General features: G+C 39.5%; 1 pseudogene; it reads right to left on the minus strand.

Moving 5' to 3' along the window:
- Positions 1 to 1,260: 1,260 nt before the first annotated feature.
- Positions 1,261 to 5,087, minus strand: LOC143641091 (homeodomain-interacting protein kinase 3 pseudogene; annotated as a pseudogene).
- Between the last annotated feature and the right edge of the window lie 4,777 nt (positions 5,088 to 9,864).

The following is a 9,864-nucleotide window of genomic DNA, read 5'->3' on the forward strand; positions in this document are numbered from 1 at the left end:
AATGATACAATTTATTACTTGTCTGTAAGCTAAAACACAGCCTCAGTTTAATACCTTTCCTTAAATTCCACCTCTACACTACAATATACTTGAGGTCTATGCAAAAAGTAGCTACCTTTTATATAGGAAATGGATGATTAAGTCTTTGGTGCTGTAAAAGCAACTTCATTTAAACATCACCACCATCACCACCAAGGGGGAAAAGGGGGGGAGGGGACCCAAGACACACTTCCTAGGAAAAAAAGCATGTAATTTCTGTCCCTGACGGAATGTATTAAATAAGCAACACCACCAACAAGCAAAACAAGTACTACAATGTAAAAATACTATAAAAAAATAACCAAAAAAACCAAAAATCCTCTCACATGCATAAATGAAAATTGCACACAAAGAACTCACATCTTTTCAAGCTTCAATAGTAAATATTCTGCTACTATTTATTAAATACTGCATGGTTTGCCCAAGCTAAGATGAAACCACATCATGAATCAATGAGCATTTTGCATTTTCTTTCATTATCCACTCAATGTCATGCCTACTGCACCTCTAAACATTTTATTAAGTCCAATTATACAGCAAACACTTCCAAAATAAACTTAGATTGTATTGCAGTTTCACTTAACAGTATATAAAATGCTGTGCTGTGACAGTTATCAACTATCCATTAGATACTGTATCAATTTTTCTTAAGCACTACTAACTGCTTGCTTTTCTTGAAGCTAGATCATTCTGAAAAATCAGACAGCAAAATTCAGCTATAGCAAACATGCTGCCCCCTTAATAAGGAAAAAAACAGCTACTATCTGAAATCATACCACACAAAACCAAAAATGAACACTACTCTATCAAAAGAAAACTAAAGAGTAGGTCTGAATTTTAAGTGCTGCAGTCCTCAACATTTATAGATAGGTAATAACATTAACAACCTCAAATATTTAAGGCACTATGTGTGGGAACGGTTTACAATGCACCTGAGATTATTAGAACAACATTAAGAGCAAAGTCTAGGCAACGTTTTGCCCATGCAAAAGACACATGCAAATGTAAAGAACAATAGCTCAATTTCTCAGGTTAAGTGACCAAACATTTATACACTAAGACACAGATAATACAATTCACTTGTATGCTGTAATTCTGACATATGTGCATCTGTTGCTCTAAGTCTGTACACAGAATGGCTTCCCAAATGTGGACGTGTCTTGCACTAGTTAGAAGGCAATTTTATAAAAAATAGCAGGAGCAAAACTTGACTTCTGCTCCCATAAGTCACCTGTCTAGAGTTACTACATAAGAAGATAACATGACCAAAGACAAGTTATACCAAATGTGCAAAACACATTAAAAGTGAGATTTTTTAAAGCTCAAAGTTGTTTAAATTGCACCCAAGTCTACATGATTCAAAAATAATTTTCTTGTGCCATGGCTAATTTTTATTAAATACCATGTTTTTATTTTTAATCATATGTTTGTATCATTGAGCTTCCTCAATATACTTTTTTTTTTCACATATATGGATACTGACTGAGTTTTGTTGGACTCAATGGAAATCCAGTATATGCAGGTGATGCTGCAATGTAAGAATGTGGTGGGAAGATTGGTTTGTATTGAGTCTGATGAATGGTTGGGGATGGTAACAGATGGGGATTTATGCCCACTGGGACTTGGTGAACTATGCCACTGGGATGGGAGATATTATAAGTTGGATGCTGTAACATAGGTCTTGAGGTACATGGAGAGGCTAAGAGGTGAGCCACTGGTGCAGCACTACTGAGGGTAGCTGATGATGGGTATGGAAGCAGAGTAGGCTGTCCTCCAAGGTGCGTATTTCCAGCCAGGTGGGCATGTACTGCTGTATGGTTAGAACTTTCATGAGAAAGAGTGAATGGATTACTGGTAACACTAGTAGGGATATAAGCTTGCTGTCTTCGATGCCCAAAATTTCCATTCCACTCTTGATGCCCAGATCCAAAGTGTTGAACTTGGCTGAAGTTCAAATGCTGCTGCTGGAATGCTGATGTCAATTTTTGCTGACGATTACCCACTGTGGAAGGCTGGTTTAATCTTCCAGGGGCAGATCGTCCTTTTATTAATGGCTGGCATGTAGAATCTGTGTTTGCCATATGCTCATCGGCATTTAATCCATTTTCTATTGCCATTGGTGGCACCACAACAGTACAAACAGCTGGCTTGGTTTCTATGTCAGCAGAAGTTGCCATGTCTGTGTTTTGATGAGTGTCCTCCACAAAACTGCTCTCTGCAAATGGACTGTCATGCCCTGAAGAGTCTGATGTTGGAGAGCCATCAACAATATCACAACCACTTTCTTGTTCTTCATCTGACATACTGTTCGGTCTCTTGCAAGGGGATGGGCTGGACTGCCCTGAGGAGCTGGTGCTCAGAGTACTATCAGGACTACTTAATGAACACATCCGATCAATATTCAAAGTGCTCTGACAAGCTTCACAATCTAGATTACCTTTACATTCTCTGACCAAATGTCTTGGTGAAGTCTCTTCCTCATCAGTGTCACTGCTGATAGTGATCACACTCACTGCAGGACTCGGGGAATCGGCGATGATGATGGTTTGCCGCTGCTTTTCTGAAACTGATGAATCAGAGTCCTGTCTGACAGACGCTTCACAGCAATCTCTTGCCTCTACTTCTGAGTTATGATTGTACTGTGTATCTACACAACTTACTTCCTCAACATCTTTTCCATTTATTATCTTTGGAGAAATAAATGCTGAATGTGGGATACTGGTATTCTGCAATGAATTACTCCTGTTCTGACACAGTTTATTTTTCTTGGTAGTGGCAGGCTGAGGCCAGACAACATGTGCAATGCCCACACTAATTGGCTGAGGGGCTGATAAAGTTATCTGATTTGTTAGAAGAGGCTGTGGCATCACTGAGTTGTAATGATTGCTGTGTGAAATCATTTTCCCCCAGTCTCCAAGCCTTTGTGAAGCAGCCACACCCTCAGTAGTTAGTGTAGCAGTAGCAGGAGCCATGGGTGTTACCTGCTGCCAGGCAGGTACCAGCATCTGCTGTGTTCTACCAGACCATGTCTGAGAGAGAACTCCTGGTTGGATCTGTAGAGGCTGCACAGCTGGGGCCTGAGTTACAAGTGGAACTGTATTGTCCACCCTTATTGAATAACTGGTGGGTTTACCATGTGCTGCAGGAATACCTTGAATAGCTGGGGGATAGATAATCAGTGTCTGCTGAAAAGCATCACCAAGACCAAACTGTGCAGTTCTCGCCTGCAGGGTTATCCCGTGGTGTACAACAGAGTGAGCAGACGTGGTTAATGCCTGACTTCTTAATGTTCCAATTTTAGTAAAATTTGCTGTCAGAGTAGCAGTGCCACTTGAAGCAACTGGTCTTAAAAGTGAAGTTTTGTTGTGATGATTTGGGTCACATGAATTTGGGTGGGACTTACAAATATCCATAATATGAAAACAAGACTTCACATGGTTGCTATGAGGAAAATCTAAAAGATGTTTCATATTAACAAAAGGATGGTTCAGCGTCTCAACTGGAGTAATTCTTAAATCTGCATCCATCAGCAACATTTTCTTCAATAGGCTAACAAATTCTCTTCTATCCGCTTTCTCAGCCAAAAGATCACTTCCTTCCAAATCCATCACTGTGTTCACATGCGCTATATCATCTAGACTGTTGAATATGTACTTTGTGGCTTCTTTAGACTTCATTCCTGTCTCAGCTTCATGTTCTTCCAGTGTCTTTAATCTCCAACCAGAATGAGACATATCTGTTTCTCTGCAAAAAAATCTTGTGGACTTCGTACCCACATTTAATAACTGTTCTCCTGGTAAACCTTGAGTCTGAGAAATATATTGAATCTGATCATACTCCAAGGTTCCCGGATAGAGCGGCCATCCAAGGAATAATTCTGCAATCACACATCCCAATGACCACATGTCTATGGCTTCACAAAATGGCAACCCCAATATTATCTCTGGAGCTCTGTAGTACTGAGATTGTAGATACGTTGAACAAACAGTCTTTGAAACATGACTGGCTGACCCAAAGTCTATTACTTTAACCTTGCATGGCTGCCGAACAGGATCCACCAACATAATATTCTCTGGTTTGAGTTCAGCATGAATTAAACCAAGACTTTTCAATTTTTTCAGTGCAGTGGCCACTTGTTGAAGAATGGGCCGAATCACTTTTAGTGGCAGAGGACTGAATTTATTTTGTTTCAGAAAGTCATACAAATTTTGTTCCAGCATCTCAAAGACTAAGCAAGTATGGTTACGGTGCTGAAAGCATTCATAAGCTCTTACAAAGTTATATTCATCAGCATTTTCAGTACTGAGCCTTGCTAATATGCTCACTTCTATTTGACCTTGACGTGCATAAGAAGGGTGATTCTTCAAAATTTTAATTGCTACAATTTCATTTGTCCCTCTTTTCCAGCATTTAACTACCTGGCCAAAAGTGCCTTGGCCAAGAAAATCAAGGACTTCATACGTATTTTTCATGGAGCATAAGACTTCATGCTGTACTAATTGATAGTCACCTTCTCCAGTGGTACAATTTTGTTTTGATCCTGTGGTCGTTGTCACAACTGTCACCGGATTTCCCATGTTGGTTTTCAACATTGCAGGAAGTATGGACAATTCATCGACAATCTGCATTGCGCTGCTGTGATTATCCAACTCCTCACTCTTGCGCTTCAATCCACATCGCTGGGGGCCTTCTAGGAAATGTAACCTGTTTCACCACGCCCCAATCTGAGGTGACTCTGCTCGAGCTTGCTGAGCTTGAGCTGCTATGTCCTTTGTAGCACCTGCAGTATTTTTTAAAACAACACTAGTCTGCAATGAAAAGTTCTGTCCTCGAGGTCTATTAAATGGTATCTTTGACTGAAAAGCACTACCCTTTGTGGGAGGATGAGAATTTCCAAAGTTTCTACCATTCACATAGGTCCATGGATAGCTTCTTTCCTGGAAAACACAACTGCTTGGCTCTACCTTGAGTTTCTTCACACTACAAAAGGCACTTGACTGAGTTTGATAAACATATGGTGGGTAGACCAAGACTTGTGAGGCCATACCTTCCTAGAGGCCCGTGCTCTCCCCTCTTCGGGCAGCCGCAGCCCTGAGCATGTCCGGGGTGGGTTGCGGGGCCGTGCCGGGAAGAGGGAGCCAGGCGCTTCAGCAGGCTGCACCACCCAGCCCGGGCTCAGCCCCTCTCCGCGGCCGCTGCCATCTTGTCCTGGCGGCTAAGAGGAAACCGCGAAACACCCTCCCCCGACCGCGGCTGCTGCTGCTGCTCTGGCTGAACGCCGGGCCCGTCTCCCTCATCTTCCTTCCCGGGGATCTGGGGTGGGAACAGCTAGACTGCGGCCAGGGAGAGTGAGAAGCCGGCCGGCCGACCTGTGGCAACTGGGCCTAGGAATGGCGAGGGATGCGGGGCCCACGGCGGTTGGGCCCCATTCCTGAAGTCCCGAGGGCTGCGAGAGGAGGAAAAGGAAGACAGCCGGAGAGGCGGCGACAGCGAGGCCCGCAGCTCGGTCTCGAGGCGCCGCGCTGCCGGCAGTCGTCACCAAGGCAGCTGCTGCCGGCCGCCCCAACCTCGGGCCCCTCCTCCGCGCCTGCCGATCTCTGCCGCCACCTCCTGTTGGACCTTTTTAATTCCTAGGAATTCAGAATGTTTCCAACAAGGATTTCAGTTTGCCATAGACTTCAACTATACCATGCAGCTGTGACCCTTCACTTAGTAGATCCACATGCTAATATGAATCAAATAGCAAGGCATAGACGTTCATCACGGGTGCCTTTGAGAGTAATTTTATAGCATAGCCAAGACAACAGCTTTCATTCTGTCCACAAGACGATGAGAGATTGCTTGTGAATTTTATCAGTTTCATTTTATTTATTTTTAACTGACAAGAAAGAATATATATTTATGGTATGCAAGATGTTATACATATGTGAGTATATGTGTATATACACACGCATACACGTGTACACACAAAGTGGAATGACTAAATCAAGGTAAGTTAAATTATGTGAATTACTTCACATCCTTTTTTTTAGTAGTGTGAACTTAAAATCTATTCTCAGCAATTTTCAAATCTCCATTATATTTTTCTTATAGTCACCATGGTGATAGCTACCATGAACTTAATTCACTGAAATCTTGTGTTCTTTGACCAACAAATTCCAGATATTTTCACTGCCCTAGTCTCCAGTAGTAACCCTTCACTAGGTATATACCATATGTTTTTATCCACCCATCAACGATAGACACTTAGTTTGATTCCATGTTGTAGCTATTGTGAATAATGCTATAAATAGCAGGAGAATGCAGATAACTCTTTGATATACTGATCTCACACAACTGGAATATATACCTGGGAGGGAGTTACATGATAGTTATACTTTTAATTTTTTCAGGAGCCTCTATACTATTTTCCCTAATATGCGCACTGCCCCCAATCTATATAAGTGTTCTAATTTGCCCAGTTTAACTGGGCTGACATCAAGGCCAAAGAAGGACATTTCCAAACAGGGGTGGTGAGCAGAGATTTGGTCAATGCAGTTTTATGAATGAAATATAAATGAATTGTTAATATGAAAATTTGGAGGCCCTTATTTCACACCCAGAAGAAACAAACACAGTGCACCTGCTTCTGTAATCCTTACATAAGTGAAGGAAGAGCTGTGACTTAGAATTTTGGGGGTTTCTTTGGCTTCTGTCTGTCCCCAAAGAAAACACACACACACACACACACACACACACACACACACACACCTGTTAAAGCACTTGCTTTCTGCTCCAGAGATGGGTAAGTATGGAATAGAATCCCTGGGTGCCCTCAGACATTGCCTAACAACTAAAAAGTGGCAAAAACAGCAGGTCTCTGGGTTCCCAGCAAGGAGGCAATAGTTCATTAAGAAAGCATCTTGTGGACTGGGGCTGTGGCTCAGTGGTAGAGCACTTGCCTTGCACCTGTGAGGCCCTGGGTTCCATCCTCAGCACCACATAAAAATAAATAAATAAAGCTATTGTGCCCAACTACAATAAATTATTCTGTAAAAGAAAGAAAGCATCTTGCACCTGCAGTGATGGCTCTTCTGTGCTCATCTGTGTGTCAGAGGTTGTCCTTGCATGACTCTGTGAGTGTGATGCTGTGGAGAAAGAAAGCATGATGCTATCCCAAATCCCAGAGAAAGGTTCTGCAATTCCACTGAGTCAGGCCAGTTTTCCAAGGCTTGGTCCCATCAAGACCAAGAGTGCCTCCAGCTTAGAGGTGGAGAGCAGAGATTAGGTCAGTGGCTTTTAAAAAAAATGAAACAAACCAAAATTTTGGAGATTACAAATCATGCAAAATTTAAATCCCTCCAAAGGGTCATACAACTGTAGTACAGTATGGCATTTGGCTGAGGTAAGAGAAGTCAATGAATTTTAACTGTTGCTAACTCTTAGAGTTATTTATTCTCTCCTTTGCAAATTATTAAATTATTATTAGTAGTAGTATTAAATTCTGTAAATTCTATTTTTATACATCTGCTCCTTTGTGTTCCTTAGCTTTTGTGATGGTTTGTATGTGAGGTGTCCCCAAAGCTCATGTGTGAGACAAGGCAAGAAGGTTCAGAGGAAAACTGATTGGGTTATGACAGCTTGACCCAAACTGTGAACTAATCCCAACGGGATTAACTGGGTGGTAACTGGAGGCCTGAAGATGTGATTGGAGGAGTGGGCATTGGGGCGCATGCCTTTGGAGTGTATATTTTGTATCTGGTTAGAGGAGTCTCTGCTTCCTGATCCTTATGGGAGCTGCTGCCCTGTACCATACTCTTCCACCATGATGTTCAGCCCCACCTGGAGCCCCAAGGAATGGAGCCAGCTGTGTATGGACTCAGATCTCTGAAATCATGAGCCCCTAAATAAACTCTTCCTTCTTGACAGTTGTTCTGAGCAGGTCTTTCAGTCAGAGCAGTGAAAACAGCCGACTAAGACAGCTTTGGTTTCCAGCTACTCATAGGGAGTTGATTTGTCATTTTTCCTGGTTCATTGGTAAGGCATTTAAAACCATATTTAAAGCATCAGATTTGTCTGGGAACAGCTTTGGTTACATTTGAAGGTGGGATAGTGTGCGTGTTTGCTTGCACAATATAGGTATATTTGGTACTGTTTATTATTACTACTTTGTTAAGTATTTATTATTATATTCTTCACTCTTATCTTTTTTGGCAAACACAAAACATTTTGAAGTTGAAATATTTTTGTTTTCTGTTCTGTTTTCTGTCCCGTCCTGTTATTTTCCTCTTTCCTTCTATAAAGGCAAACACTATCATGAATTTGGTGTTAATCTGGCAATTCTGTATTTTTAAACTTTTACAAGTCCACAAACCCAGGAACAATATTCAGTATTGCCTTGTGTTTTTTAAACCACCATACAAATGTTACCATACTGATATATACTCATGCACATTTTATTCAATGCTATTTTTTAAAACTCTGCTAATAGACCAATAGATCAATGAGTGTAGAGATGTACACATATTGACATACAGCAATCATTTACTTTTAGCTGCTGTATAGTATTCTATCTTATGACTAAGACAGTTATTTAAATTGTATACTTATTAATAGTTCTTTTGCCCTGTTTTTCTGCCTTTAGTTATGATTTTGGTTTAAATATCTCATTCATTGGTATTACAATGCTGGATTTTTTTTCTTTAAATCTTTTCTGACTAACTATGGATAATGAACTTTATCTGTATGTACTACTGTGGGTGCTGATATGCTTAGCTTAATGTTTTATATTAACTATGTACCCTCACATTTTCTTATTTTCTTCTTTCTATTGATTTTATTGTATTTTCTAAATTTTTTATTTTCCCTTGGTGGATTTGAAATTATATTCTATTTATATTCTTTTGGTGGTTACCCTCAAATTTGTAACTAAAACTTAATTTAACCAAATTTAAGAAAGTCTAAAATTAACCATTTTCTTTATCTTCATCACAAAGGCCTTAGAATTATTTCACTCCATGCTTTTATTTTCCATGTTATTTTGTCTAGATTTTGGTCAAATTAGATTTTTAAATAAGCCATTTTAGCAACTGTTTTTATAATTCCTTATAAAAAATTACAAACATCACAAATGAATAAGCTACCTTGAAGAAAAAGTCATTGAATACACAAATGGAAATTTTTTTACATTCAAAATGATAATAAATTAATCTTAAAGAGAGTAAATATATTCAAAGTATTAAAAATAAAAGAAATAATCGAAGACATTAGGGAAAAACAGAAGAGTATGAACAAGTCATTTAATGTTGATAGTCATTAAAATAAAATGATTACATAGATGGGTGGAACAGCAGACCAGATCCTGCTAAAGAAATTGCAAATAAATTGGAAAATAGATCTGAGAAAGTCATTCAAAAAACAACAAAGAGATGTTAGAAGATATGAAGGATGATGCACTCACCAATTCCAATACATTTATAAATGCAGAATTTTATCATGCTTTTATTTCATTATTTGAGATTAACATGTAATTTTTCCCTTTCATTCCAAAGTGGTGAATCACATTGGTTGATTTTTGAATATTTAATCGAACTTGCATTCCTAAAATAAACTCAACTACAGTGTTAAGTATTAGACTTTGTATATAATTTTATTAGATTTGCTAGTATTTTGTTTAGAAGTTTCGTGTGTTTATTTGTAAACATTAGCCTGCAATTTTTGTGTGATTTCATTTTTTTGTAATGTCTCCTTTTGAAACTGTTGTAAAGATTATATTGGTCTCATAAAATAAGTTGAGAAGCATTTCCTCTTTCTTTATTCTTCCTCAGAATTTTTATAATGTTACTA

Source organism: Callospermophilus lateralis, unplaced genomic scaffold, assembly GCF_048772815.1.
Source record: "Callospermophilus lateralis isolate mCalLat2 unplaced genomic scaffold, mCalLat2.hap1 Scaffold_84, whole genome shotgun sequence".
NCBI classification, from domain to species: Eukaryota; Metazoa; Chordata; class Mammalia; order Rodentia; family Sciuridae; genus Callospermophilus; species Callospermophilus lateralis.